General features: G+C 35.7%; 1 pseudogene; it reads left to right on the top strand.

Moving 5' to 3' along the window:
• The first annotated feature begins 715 nt into the window (after nucleotides 1-715).
• LOC122747859 lies at nucleotides 716-1,549 on the top strand (annotated as a pseudogene).
• Nucleotides 1,550-15,365: the final 13,816 nt, after the last annotated feature.

Raw genomic sequence — 15,365 nt, 5'->3', positions numbered from 1 at the left:
TTAAGTGCTATGTTATTCCCTCCTTGATCCAGTTGTGATGAGATTAAGGTCTTTGAGACTATTCTGATGAGCTTAAAGTTCACTTACTGCCCTGCTCCTCCCCCATCTCTTCCCCCACTCCATAAGCCCTTTCCTGTTTCTATCATGTGGCTTTCCCCCTCCCCCAGTGTATTCCTCTCACCCCTCAATTTTACCCTAAAGATGTCATCATAGGGCAGCTAGGTGACACAGTAGACAAAGAATCCACCCCGGATCCAGGGGGACCCCAACCAAAACCCTACTTCAGACACAAGACAGTCACCCACTGCATGACCCAAGGTATGTCCCCCAATTCCAGGTTTTTTTTGGTTCTCTAGAGTCTTGTATTTTAAAGTAAAATTTGCCATTCAGTTCAGGTCTTTTCATCACAAATAATTGAATTCTTTTTCATTGTTCACATTTGCTGGATGCAGGAGTCTTGGTTGTAATCTCAATTCCATTGCCTTCTGATGAGCAATTATGAACCACTTAACTACTCTCAGCAATACAATGGTCCAAGACAATCCCAAGGGACTAATGATGAAGCTTACTATCCACCCCCATAGAAAGAACTGATCAAAAGAGCACTCATGGATTGTACATATATAACCTATATCAGATTGGTTGATGTCTTGTGGATGGGGGAGTAAAGGGAGGGAGGGAGAAAAATTTGGAACTTCAGATCTTATGAAAATGAATGTTGTTGACCCAGCAGCCTGGCTTAGGCCCAGGCCCAGGCCCAGGGCCAGATTGGCCACTTCCTCAGGCCCCAGGGCTAGAACTGCTGGCATGGCCCAGGGCCGAGGGCGGGACCATGGCTGACAGTGGTGGAGGGAGAGGTCGGGCTAGCAAGGGTGGTGTCTGCAGGGGTGGTGCCAGCAGCTCAAGCCAGGCCTGGGCGGCCTTGGCCTTTGGTTTGGAAGGAGCTAGCAGTGGTGTTACCAACCCAGCTTTGCTGCTGCTCCAGGACTCACAGCTCATGGCACTCATAGTGGAGCAGCTCAAGAGCCGTGGCCTGTTCCACGGCTTCCGCAGAGACTGCCTAGCCAACTTACCAAAGCCAAGACACCAAGCCAGCTTACCAAAATCTAAGACAGAAAGTAGACAACTTTGTGTCAACTCATCTGGACAAGCAGGAGTGGAACCCAGCAATGAACAAAACCCAGTTGAGAAATAGTCTGAGACAGAGTATGTTTCAGTCAGAAGTGCTGGAAGCTGGAGTGGACAGAATTCTTTCACGGGTAGTGGATCCAAAACTAAACCACATCTTCAGGCCACAGATAGAGTGAGCAATTCATGAGTTCCTGGCTGCACAGAAGAAAGAAGACACTATACCAGCTACCGTTCCAGGACCTGGAAATCAGGATCCACCTGCTCCTTCTCAGGATTCCTCTTAAGCCTTTTTTCTTATGCCTTTGATGACAGCTGCTAAAAATTCCAAGTAATTGAGAGTGAATAAGCTTATCCAACTTGACAAGACTGCAGCATCATAATGAAGATCTTCAAAGATTGTAGAGACTTCAGATTTCATTCCTTAGTGAGAGCAGTTTAACAGTTTGAAGAGGAGAGATGCAGTTTGTGAGTAAACTGACATAGGACCATTATAATCCTTAAGAAAGCTAGAATTGATGGTGTAAGGCTTAAATCCTTACAGTACTTAGGAAGTTGCTTAGAACTTCTGCCTTTTATGTAAGTTTGGGGAAAGGGGTGGGTGGTACATGTTGTAGGGGTTTTATTACTTTGACATGGGAGGCATTTGAATTGACTTATTAAATGTTCTTTTTACTTTTCTAATAAAATTTTTTAAATATATAAAAAAAAGAAAAGAAATGCTGAAAACTACCCTTACATGTAACTGGAAAAAATAAAATATGTGTTTGTTGCACTGAAAAAAAATTGATGTCAAAATGTTTTGACATGTAATTTGGATAATCAAATACTAAACAGAAAAAAAGCAAAAAATAAAAAAAAAAACAGAAAAAATTGCTGCAAAGTTTTTTCATACTAAAATATTTTTGCTAAGATTATGTATCCTTAATTGAATTGGCTTATTTATACAAAACCCTTTTTAATTTCATGAAATGAAAAATGTCCATTTCATCCTATAAGATCTTCTCTTTCCTCTGTTCAGAAACTTTTCTCCTATTGATAGATCACAAAAGGTAATTTATTTCTTACTCTTGTTTTTATTGTGACATTTTATATCTAAATAATATATCCATTTGAAATTTGTTTTTGTATGTAATATGAAACATTAGTACAAACCTAATTTCTATCTGACTGCTTTCCAGTTTTACTAGAAATGTTTTGTTCTATAGTGAATTTTAAACTCAGTAACCAAATTGTAGTATAGTTTGTAATTTGGTATTATTAGACCCTATTCCTTCCCAATTTAAAATGTATTTTTTCTAATTATTTAGGCCACTCTTTATTACTATAAAGAATGTTGCATTTTTATACAACCTGTGGTTTAGCCAGCTATTCAGACTCCTAAGTATTTTTTACTTTTTGTATTTTTTAAGTGGATTCTCTCTCTTTTTGTCTCTTCCTGTTTAGTAATATGAAGTAATGTTAATGATTTATTTGAATTTTTTCTATCCTATAATTTTGTTGAAATTTAAATTTCTATTTAAATTTTTAGCTTTCTAGGGTTCTCTAAGCAAAGTACCATATTATCTGCAAAAAGTCATAATACTGTTTCTCCTTTTCCTATGCTAATTCTTGAAATTTGTTTCTCTTGTATCATATACAAAATTATTTTTCTAATTATTGTAATACAATATTATTGTTAATAATTATAATGTATAATACTGTACTACATAAAATAGTAATGATGACAACAGACATGCTTGCTTTTCCCTTATTTTATTGGAAAAAGACTCTAGTTTTTATCCTCATTACATAGACTATTGGCTTGCTTTTTGAGATATATATATATATATATATATATATATATATATATATATATACATATATATATATATACACACACACATATATACACATATATACAGATACACACACATATATATATATTTACTATATATATGCATAATTATGTATAATAATAATATATACATACAATTTAAAATATTAAACAAATGCCCACAAATTTTTGTTTTCTAGGGTTTTGTTTTTGTTTTTGTTTTTTTAAATAGGTATTGAGAATGGTGGAGGAAAGGCAGTAACAACTCAGAGCTACCCACACAATTATGCAAAAAACCTCCTAATAATGCCATGAGACAATTCTTGAAGCAGCAGAACCAACAAAAGGATGGAGTGAGTTCATTTTCCAGCAAAGGATGGCTTAGAATGTCAGCAGGGAAGCTCTGCTGTATCAGGGTGGAAGTAGAGCCCAGACTTGGGCCACAGCAACACAAATCCAATCCTTAGTAGGCAGCACCAGAAAAAGAGACCTCCAGAGCTTTCTAATAGACTGTGTCTATGCATACTTCTGAAACTCAGCTCATGGTCTGGTGAGGGTGGAGTGGCTGGCCCGGGGAGATTATGGCCAAGCTGGGAACCAGGAAGAAGTCTTGAGTGGTAGGCCCAGGTTGGGGAGGGTTGCAGGCACACCCAAAGCTAGCATTTATAGTGAGACAATTATTTTTCTAGATTAAAGAGTAAGCAATACTGGAGCTATTTTACAGACCAGAGCAAAGGCCAGGTGAGTGAAGAACCTTCCTCTCCTCCAATAGATCCATCTGGGATGCCCAGAAGCTTGGGACAGTGCATCCTGGAGGCTGGCTCCCACTTTAAGAAGGAGTTAAAAGGAAAGATATAGACTAGAAAATGATCAAACAGAAAAAGATGGAGACCATAGAAAGTTTCTTTGGTGACAAGGAAGATAAAAATACACACTCACAAGAAGATAACAAAGTCAAAGCTCCTACATCCAAAGCTTCCAAGAAAGATATGAATTGGTCTCAGGCCATGGAAGTACTCAAAAAGGACTTTGACAATAAAGTAAGAGAGGTAGAGATAAAAATGGAAAGGGATATGAGAGTGATGCAGGAAAGTCATGAAAAAAGTCAACAGCTTGAAAAACCAAATGGAAAATCTCTCTGAAGAAAATAATTCCTTAACAAGAGATAGATAATTTTTTTATAATTTTTTTTTCTGTTTTTGTTGTTTTGTTTTGGTAGGGCAATGAGGATTAAGTGACTTGTCCACAGTCACAGAGCTAGTAAGTATCAAGTGTCTGAGGCCAGATTTGAACTCAGGTCCTCCTGAATTCAGGGCCAGTGCTTTATCCACTGTGCCATCTAGCTGCCCCCCTGACATAGATAGTTTTTTTAAAAAGAAAATAATTGCTTAAAAATTAGGATTTAACAAATGTAAGTGAATGACTTAATGAGAAATCCAGACCCAATAAGGCAAATCCCAATGAATGAAAAAAATATAGGGCAATGTGAAATATCTCCCTGCAAAAACAGCTGACCTGGAAAATAGATTCATGAAAGATAACTTGAAAATTACTGGACTGAAAACCATGATCATAAAAAGCTTAGAAATCATCTCCCAAGAGATTGTCAGGGAAAAATTGCCCTGATATTATAGAAGCAGAAGGTAAAATGGAAATTGAAAGAATCCACCAATTACCTCCTGAAAGAGATCCTAAAAGGAAAACTCCCAGAATTATTATAGCCAATTTCCAGAGCCAACAGGTTAAGGAGAAAATATTGCAAGCAGCCAGAAAGAAACAATTCAAAAACTTACATGAGCTGATACAAAGTGAAATGTAAAATGATATGCTGTAAATGACTTTGTTATTTTCAGCAATGCAGTGATCTAAGACAACTCTGAAGGACTTATGAAAAATGCAATCCATGTATAGAGAAAGAACTGATGATACTTGAAAACAGATGGAAGTATATTTTGTTGTTGTTATTAGTTCCTTTTTTCTAAAGATTTTTGTCTGTTATATTTTGTATGACTGCACACGTGAAACTTGGATTGAATTACTTGAGTTCTTAATGGGGAAATAGGGAACAAGGATAAGAATTTGGAACACGAAGTTTTACAACTTGATGTTACATGCTTGTTTTTACATGTAAGGTCAGGGAAAATTCTAAATAAATAAAACAAACAAAAATGTGTATTCTATTATAGAAAAAGGTTTTCTGCAACTATTATTATAATCATGATTTTTATTGTTACTAAAATTGTCAATTGTTTATAGTTGAGACAACTTTTCATTCATACTTGTAAGGGTTTAAATTCTAGCTAGTCTGTCTAAAATATCTAATGAGTGGTCATCAATAAATTATAAGCTTTAGCAAGAGTTTAGACTTTTAAGCATTTATTAAGGAGATTAAGAATTTGGTGAAAAGAAAGAGAAAGGCCTAGATTCATCTATCTATTAAAGGGAGAGTGCATTTCTAGCCTCTTTCTCTCCTCAAGTCCTGAGGAAAGAGAGTGAGAGAGCCAGCCTCGCCCCCTCTTCCTCCCACAAGCAAACGTCACTTCCTGACACCAAAGAAAAGCTGCATGACCTTGCCCTCAGAGGCCTTCTCCTCATGGTGGAGCTTTCCTATGGTAACTCTCCAGCAGGTGGCATCATTCCAATTGTTACAGTTAGCCCTTTGTTTCTTCAAGAAAAACAGGCTGGTTCCTTGATGAAATAGTCAAATATAACAGAATATATAATACCCGATGCTAGCAAATAATGTGTTAATAACAATATCAAAAAGGGAGAGAGAAAAGATTTTTCCAGACAGGCAGTCCTTCATGAACCGACGCTTTGACACTAGCCTGCGAGAGAGGGCCTCTGTAGAAGATATATGTTGCAAATCGTATACATGACAACAGAAAGGAATAAAAATCAACAAAACGAAACTGTTCATTTAAAGTCTTTGAAAGTCTTTTCTCAGACAGTTCTCGGGATGTCCTCTGGGTGTAGTTGTGGAATGGAAGTCTTTTCAGGGGTTGATGTGTGGATGCTAGGAATCAGACAGGAAAATTTCCTATAAAATTGAGCTTAACATAACTTTAAAATAGCTTTGTCTATAATCAAATCAAACAATGAGAGTTCTCAAAAACATGTCTAAGGGAATTCAGAATCTTAGTTGTTATACATGAAACACATAATAAAACAAAAATTAAAATATTCTCTAAAACTTAATATTACTATAGTCTCCCCTTTGTGGAGTGTAAATTGAGAAGACAATTGCTGTGATATTAATTTTAAAAAATAATTTTTACCTTTGTTTCATCACTTTTTGGATCATCTGCCTAATTATCCTCATGCCATTGTGAGAAATTTAAAAAATGTAATTTAATTGGTAACAGCTGTCAAGGCCAAATTCAACACTGTATTTATCATGAAACGTGAGATAATTATGGGGGTTACCATAAAAGAACAGAGGAATGATGGGATATGAGCATTCCCCCACTTGAGCAATATATACTGCTCATGCAGTATGCCAGGCTTAAAATATGTGGATGGAATATACATCCATGCCACCGAGCATATTGGAGGATTGCATGGGATTAAGATATCCATGGTATCAGGCATATAGGAGGGGGCATAGAAGCCAGGTGTAGAATGAGATGGGTGGGATGAAAACTTCCAGACATCTGTACAATATTGTGGGAAAAAAATTAAACCAAGAGAAACCAACCTCAACATTTGTCAAAAGCCATTCCCTCGGCTGTACTTTGACTTCATGCATATCTCCCCTCATGTTCAATGTCTGCTTTTGCTTGCATTCCTCTTTCAATTGGATGGCATCTTGGCCAACTGGCATCTGATAACTAAGAATGAAGGCAATTAATGTCTTAAATGATAAATTCCCATAATCCAAATTTCATATGGATTTAAAAATTGAGGATATTAAATGATCGCAAAAAATGTGAATGTACCTTGACTTAGTATACAATGTACAATTATGCAACAATTTCAAATAATACCTTTTTTTTACTAAGTATACAATTACTTTTATAAAAAATTGGAACATATTTTAATAAAAGTTAAGGACAATGAAATTCAAACTAGGGAAATCTAAATGAATATGAACTTCATATTAATAAGAGTATTACAAAATATAAACTTGATCATATGAGTATAAAAAGCTTTTACAAATATCCTCTTTTTTAAAAGCTAAGTATAAAACACAATCTCAAAAGCATGAAAATATCTATGAAAATAAACCCATACCATTAATTTCAAAATGTAGATGTAATAGTATAGAAATCCTATGTAACCTCTGAACTGACATTATTTCTCTGAGTGAATTTAGAACACTTTTGATTCTGATATCTAAAATCCTAAATATGTGTATTAATACCTTGCTGTTTACTTCTTCATTTCTGTAAAATATGTCTTCTTGAAATATGATGATGATTGTTATTTTTATTCAGCTTAAGTTTGACTTCCTTAACCCCTCTATATTATCTGTCAGTCCTTTCATAATAGAAAAGCTTTATAAGCTTACTAATTAAAGACAAAAGCAGCTTAACAAAATTATGAACAAAATGAGCATATCTGGGATTTAAAGGGTTTTCCAAGGTTGGTTTTGGAAAACCACAGCAGGTCAAATCAGAATCACAGCTAGGCTGGGGAAGGGCTGAGCCTGACTGCTCCAATAACTGAGTAGAAAGTGCAAATGCAGGTAGAGAAAGCTGCATATGCTTAGATCTTTGGACTTCCCTGGCAGGAGGATTAAGGGGTTTGGCCAATGGAGTAGTAGGAGGTGATGACAGAGGAGGGGGAAGAGGTTTGGTCCAGAGAGGAAGGGAGGAGACCACCTCTCCCACGTGGTGCACAGCCAGGGACTTGTACTAGGCCTGATTTCCCCTTCCCCTGCTTCTAGAGGCTGGGTCATTGCCTCCAGGCTTGCAAAATTAGAGCAACAATTAGTGTTAGAATTTGGAAAAGCTGCAGGAGTCAGAGGTATCTCTGAAAAGGCATGGTTGTGAAAGGTGGGGATATTTGTATTCCTTTGTGTGAGCACCTTGCTGGCTCTTCTAACAAAAATATAATGAAAATAGAAAATCCACAAAAACAATGCATTAACAGGATTGTATCCTCCATTTGTCTGGTTAAACAGACTAAAACCAGGAACAGGGTAGTTAGGGAGTTGAAAAAAACCCATTTGAAAATTTAAAGTGAAAACAGCCTATACTCAGCAGTACTTTCCAATTTAAGGGGTCAGGGTAGGGGAAATTTCTTACCCAACCAGAAGATCAAAAGACAGAGATTCTGCTTTTCTATTCATGGTCAGCCATCTGTAAGAGTCTAAAATTCTAGCTATCTGTTTAAAATATCTAATGAATGATTGTCAATAAATTATAAGCTTTAGCAAGAGTATAGACTTTTAGGCATTTATTAAGGAGAATAAGAATTTGGTGAAAAGAAAAAGGCCTAGATTCATCTATCTATTAAAAGGAGAGCACATTTCTAGCTCCCTTCTCCACCCAAGTCCTAAGGAAAGAGAGTGAGAGAGCCAGCCTCACCCCCTCTTCCTCCCACAAGCCGACTTCACTTCCTGATGTCAAAGAAAAGCTGCATGGCCTTGCCCTCAGAGGACTTCTCCTCATGGTGGAGCTTTCCTACAGTAAGTCTCCAGAAGGTGGCATCATTCCAATTGTTACAATCTAAATTTAACAGTCAGATAGTGTAAACTTCTTTTCCTGCCCTCACTTTTAAGTTGGTGTCCTGGAAGTTCCTCCCCAAAAGGGGAGTTCCTACAAAAGCTGCTTCAGTAGCATGCTCAATCTCTCAAATGATTCAGCTCAAACTTCCTATATTAATCTTTACCACAAATAATTTTTACCACAAAAGACTCTTGGCTGCATGCTGAACTTTTGGCACATTTTCTATTTTTTTGTCATTATCTTTATTTTAATTATTTTAATTTCTATATATCATTTATTTCTTGACCCCTCACATTCATTAGATGTAGTTAATCTCCAATTAATTTTAATCTTTTCCTTTATTGAATATAATTTTATAATCATGTGGCTAATAAACACTGTGCTCAATATTTTTCATTTTCTGCATTTGTTTGTAAGGATTTATATACTCAACACATGGTTAATTTTTGTAAAGGTTCCACATGCAACTTAGAACTAGATTTAATCTTTTGTATTCCAATTTTTAAAAAAATATATAAATTTATCTTATCTTTTGTTCTGAAATTCTCTCATGTTCTTAACTTCTTCTTTGTTGGCTTTGTTTAGCTCTGAGAAAAATATATTGAGGTTGCCCACTATATATTTAATGTCTATTAGAATTTTAATATCCATTTCTCCCTTTAACTCATTTAGATATTTAAGTGTTTAGATGCTATGCTATTTAGTGCATATAGGTTAAGTTTAAAAATTAGTTTATTGCTTATTTTACATTTTAGTAAAATGTTATTTCTTTTAAAATTAATCTATTTTAGGTCTGTTTTCAAAATGTGAGCTGGCTCAAACATAACTCTGTCTATATATCTTATTTATCCCTATTATGTTATTATATATGAAGAGAGTGTTACAATTAATTTTTTTTTTTTAGTGAGGCAATTGGGGTTAAGTGACTTGCCCAGGGTCACACAGCTAGTAAGTGTTAAGTGTCTGAGGCCGGATTTGAACTCAGGTCCTCCTGACTCCAGGGCCGGTGCTCTATTCACTGTGCCACCTAGCTGCCCCTTAATAAGTTCTTTTTTTTTTTTTTTTTTGGCGGGGCAATGGGGGTTAAGTGACTTGTCCAGTGTCACACAGCTAGTAAATATCAAGTGTCTGAGGCCAGATTTGAATTCAAGTACTTCTGAATCCAGGGCTGGTGCTTTATCCACTGTGCTATCTAGCCACCCCCGACAATTAATTGTTATCATGACCCTGAATGATTAAAAGTTAAAACAATGTTTACAATCCTACTATACTATGTTCTGTGGAGATATCTAACACATTTCAGAAATATTTTTATAGACAATGTAAATATTTAATTTTACCTTGTTTCCTAACATATTAATTTTCATTATATTAAATTTTTACTTAAATCTATGACCTCATTTTCTGATGATTTTGGATAAATGAGTAACTGAGATGTTTTAACCTAATATTTTTTTCCATTTTTTGACATTTGGGCATTACAAAGACATTTTATTTTAAATTTTCCATGTTATGGCAAATAAGGGTATCTTATATCACTCTACAATCATGATGAATATAGAGAACAAAAATACTTACATTGACATGGAAAATGAAGTAAGTAGAGCAAGGAAAATAGTATTCATGATTACTGCAATAATTTAAATGGAAAGAATACCAATACAGAAAGAAAAGAGAAAATTGATGTTATTTAATTATAAAGACCACAGTTAGGCTGGAAGAAGAGATATGAGACAATACTTCCTCTTGACTTTATAGAAATATGTGTGTATGTGTCTATGTGTGTGTGACTGTGAGTAAGACGGGGTGGGGGAATATTTCTTCATTCCTCACAGAATTTAACACAGTACTAGGCATGAAACATATGAGTGAGGGTTTGTGGATTATCATTTTGTATGGATGTGGTCACAAAAAAGTACTTTAAACCTGGGATAGCTATTTTAGGGCCCCCACATATGACACAGGGAAATCTAGGTGCTGGATTTGCAAGTCAAGTAACAGGTTCATAGAAATTAGGTCTATGATAAACTCTAGAGTTTACTTAATCCAGCACTTTCATTTTGCAGACAAGGTAACTAAGCCTAAGAGAAGTTTAAAAATTATACCAATAACAAAAATTAGTAAAGAGCTGAATTAATTAATTAATTAGTTAAATATAAGTCTCCAAATACAATGCCTGCTCCACCATTAGACAAAGGCACAGTTGTGAGAATAGGGAAAGTCAGAGAAAATCATATTATTCATTCAATAAACATCTATTAAGCACCTACAGTGTGCAGAGCTTTGTTCTAAGTGGTGGGAAGTGACAAAATGTTTAAATAACGCATAGCCAAGAACAAAGAAATCTCTTATATAGCAAAATAAATTATTGTCTTCCTTCCCTTTGGCTCTCTTTTGCATTGCAGTGTTTCTCACAGTAGGTACAGGCACTTTATAGCATCTTGCAACCTTTGTTAATTTTCCAGGGGGCAAATAGTGCAGGAGAATCTCAGAGATATACAAGGAAATTGATTGAGGAATAACTGATAACCCAAATTACATTGCTTCAATATCAGGAAACTTTGCTTGATCACTCCTTTTCTAAGACATAAATATTCAATAGTGATAGAAAGTGTTAGGGTAACACTGACCAGAGCAGAAGTTATGGTTCTTTTTGCTTTTATGTGTTACCGAAAGTCAATCTCAGAGTGGGAGAGAGACTGATGCCCAAAATAGGGTTATTGGCAATAGCTGCTGTATTCCTGTCCCCACAGCTCAGTTGTTCTGCCTCTCTGAATGAGAGAATGCTAAGAGTAAATAGGTTCTGAGTAAGGACATGAGGGGCACTCCTAAGAGTAAATTGTAGCATTTTTAACACGTGAATTTTGCATCTATTTTGACAGTTTAGAGGGCATTTCCCATCTTGTTTCCAGATTCTGGGCTGTGTTCCAGAAAGATTGTTAGATAAGTGACCTTTGGACAAGTGAGGTTCCTTTAGTGAAATTTCGTGGTAAACATTAGTAATGACAGTGTTGAAGAAGGACTAAGAGGAAATAGTTACCAAAGCAAATGAAGCCACTAGCATTTGAGGTATATCTGGAATTGAAATGACCCTATATATGGTTGACATTAGAGACAGTGCTTCCCAAAAGCACATAATTACATCATACTACAAATTTCATTGGGGATTTCCTGTCCAGTCTGAAGAAGAGAATAGGCAAGAGCTTTTCAGCCCAACTATCCCTTCTCCCACTTACTAACTCAAGAAGGCTGCAAACAAACAAGGACATCTGTTTAAAAGTTTATAGCCAGGGATGCTACATTTGTACAAAGGGATTATGACTCTTAAGATAACAAAGAGGAATTCAGCTACACAGATGATTAGCAGTATTTTAAATACAACCAATCAATCAACAAGCATCTATTAAACTCTTCCTGTGTTCCAGGCACTGTGCTGAACACTAGGAATACAAAGAAAATAAATACTTTCTACTTAAATTCTAATTGGGGAAAAATATATACATAAATCAGTATATACAAGTTAAGTGCAGAGTAAATGGAAGGAAGCCTTAGAAGAGGAAACACTAGAAGCATATTACAACAATAAAATAGGCCAGTAATTTAAAATATAAGTAGTGATACTAGATGACAACATTTCTGTAGTTCTGTAAAGTTTACAAAGTTCTTTCCTTAAAATAATCCTGAGAATTATATAATAAAAGTGCTATTAAAACTTTGTTAGAGGGGCGGCTAGGTGGCGCAGTGGATAAAGCACTGGCCTTGGATTCAGGAGTACCTGAGTTCAAATCTGGCCTCAGACACTTACTAGCTGTGTTACCTTGGGCAAGTCACTTAACCCCCATTGCCTGCAAAAAAACAAAACAAACAAACAAACAAACAAACAAAAAACTTTGTTAGAAATGAGGACATAGAGAACATCAACATGTTTCGTTTAGTGTTGGTATATTCTCAGAACCTAGCACAATGTCTTGGACTTAGTAGGCACTTAATGAATGCTTGTATAATTCAACTGAACATCTTAGAGAAATTTACTGACTTGCCTATGGTCAAACAAGATTTGTTATGGGAATATTTCTCCTGACACTAAGCCTAGAATTAATTTTACCACATGAGGCTGCCATCTCAATGTACACACTTTTCAACCATGAGAAAACAAATTGGATAGACCCTCCATTGGAAGTAGAGCTGGAGGGAATGTTGTATTTCTTTAATACTCTAGTCATGGAGACTCAAAATTCCCTCAATAGTCTTTTCTGCCTCTCAGGAAGGTTCTACTAATTAATTTATTGTGAAATTTTTCTATGTTACTATTATAACACCTTCAGATTGTAAAGGGGCTAAAATTCTAGCTATACTGTCTAAAATATCTAATGAATGGTCACCAATAAATTATAAGCTTTAGTAAGAGTTAGACTTTTAAGCATTTATTAAGGAGAATAAGAATTTGGTGAAGAGAGAGAGAAAGGCCTAGATTGATCTAGCTATCTCAGAAAGCTACAGTTCTGCTCCGCTCTCCAGGACAGTCCTTGTGATAGACAGTGAGAGCACAAGCCTCGCCGCCTCTTCCTCCCACAAGCAAACGTCACTTCCTGATGCCAAAGAGCCACATGTCTTGCCCTCAGATGCTTTTTCCTCATGGCGGAGCTTTGCTACAAGATGTAGAAACAACTTGCTTTAGTGGACATAGTGTTGAATCTTCAGTCAGGAAGACTGGATTTAAATCATGCCTCTGACATGTATTTGTTTTGTGATTCAAATTTTTGATGCTCAGGAAATTATTGAAGAATAAGTTATAAAGAGACTGGAATCTAACTCCAGGCCCAACAAAGTACAAGTCACAACATGACAGATCTAGAGATAAAAAGACTTCGAAGGCCATGTAGTCAAACCCTTCATTTTATAGGTGAGGAAACTGAGGCCCAGGAAGTTTAACTTTCCCAGGGTAGGGGCAGCTAGGTGACACAGTGGATAAAAGCACCAGCCCTGGATTCAGGAGGATCTGAGTTCAAATCCAGCCTTAGACACTTGACACTTACTAGCTGTGTGACCTTGGGCAAGTCACTTAACCCTCATTGCCCTGCACAAAAAAACCCCAAAAAACAAAAAAGCAAACAAACAAAAACCCAACACAACTTTCCCAGGGTAACACAACTAATAATTATAAGAGGTAAAATTTGAAGCCTGGCCCCTTGATTCCATAGTCAGTGTCCTTTCTTTTATTCCATGCTGCTGCAACATGCCTATGGTAATCAAAAGCCTTTGGGTAGGAATTACAGATTTTTTTTTCATGTCTTATGTTCATATTTGTTTACTTGTTATCTCCTCCTTTAGACTGTGAGTTCCTTGAGGACAGGAAATATCTTTTGTCACTTTTTGTATTCCCCGTGCTTAACACAGTGTGCAGTACATAGCAGGTAAATAATAAGTGTTTATTGACTGACTGACTTTATGATACAAATATGCCAGAAGACTCCTAAAATTTCTGTTAATAATTCAAAACATTTAAACAAATATTAAAACTTTTGCTAACACATTGAAAATATGTAATTGGCAAATCATTTTCCCTGTACTTTATTAAACTGCATTTTCCTTTACTCATCAGGCATATGGTTTCCTCCCCCTCCTTATTATGATAATCCCTGCCTCTTCCTGAACTAGAAATCACTATGAGTCCTCTCTTGGATATCACAAGAGATAGGAGACACCATTTTTCAGTTATCACAGTTGATCAACCATAATCTTTCTCATCTATTTTTTTCCTCCATTATTATAGCCAAGTATTTCAATGACCTTACAGGTTGGAGGTGGGGGAAGGGGGAAGATGGTTCTTTCCTTACTAGGCATTACAATTATATCATTTATTTAACAAATGTGCTTTAGAAATGATGGACCTGAGAGATAACACACAACATCTGAATGGGGATGGTGATCTAGAATATTTGCAAACCAAATACTTCTGACTCATCTAATATTCTCCATCTTCTATTCCCATCTAAATTCTGTTATCCTTCAAGGCTAAGTCTAAATTTCACCTCCTCCATCAAGTCTCTTCAACTCTTCTAGTCCAATGATTTTCTTTCTTTCTTAGTTTCCATAGTTCTTATTTTCTGTACTGCAAATTTGGAATTTCATTATATAATACTTATTCCCTCCTTGTCAGTCATGTGATTGTGGAGAGTCCTGTTGGGTATGATTTGGACTAGATAACTAAGGAAGACCTTTCCAAATCTCAGATTCTGTATTTCTTGCATTGTTAGCAGAATCATCATTTGTGAAGGCCATGGTTGTAAGGTGTTTCTTATTACTCTAAATTACACCCCAAATCTGTAGTAGACAAGAATCATCATAATTCCCATTTCTATAATAATTTATAGTTTATGAAATGCTTCCCTGAACAATTCAACAATGTAAGTAGTATAAGATTTTTTTAAATCTCTATAAAAAATCTCTATAAAAATCTCTAAAAATCTACAGAAATCTATATTTAAAAAGATGATAAAAGAGTGGGTTGGGAGCTTGTCTTGCTAACAGAGAGAAGGAAGAGCTTTTTGGTTGTTTTTTCCCCTCTGTCATGGATAATGAGATTTTTGCTAAGACATGATTTATAGACATGTCTTCTTTAACTCAAATACAATACTTGATCCACTATTACATAATTCTTCTACCATTTTGGAGCAATGGTTACTTCTTTTTGGTGTATTTGCTTAATATTTAATCAATGCAGGTGAAAAGTTTTCAGTTTCCCAGCA

Source organism: Dromiciops gliroides, chromosome 3 (genome assembly GCF_019393635.1).
Source record: "Dromiciops gliroides isolate mDroGli1 chromosome 3, mDroGli1.pri, whole genome shotgun sequence".
NCBI lineage: Eukaryota > Metazoa > Chordata > Mammalia > Microbiotheria > Microbiotheriidae > Dromiciops > Dromiciops gliroides.
This window is presented reverse-complemented; position numbering and strand designations above follow the sequence as displayed.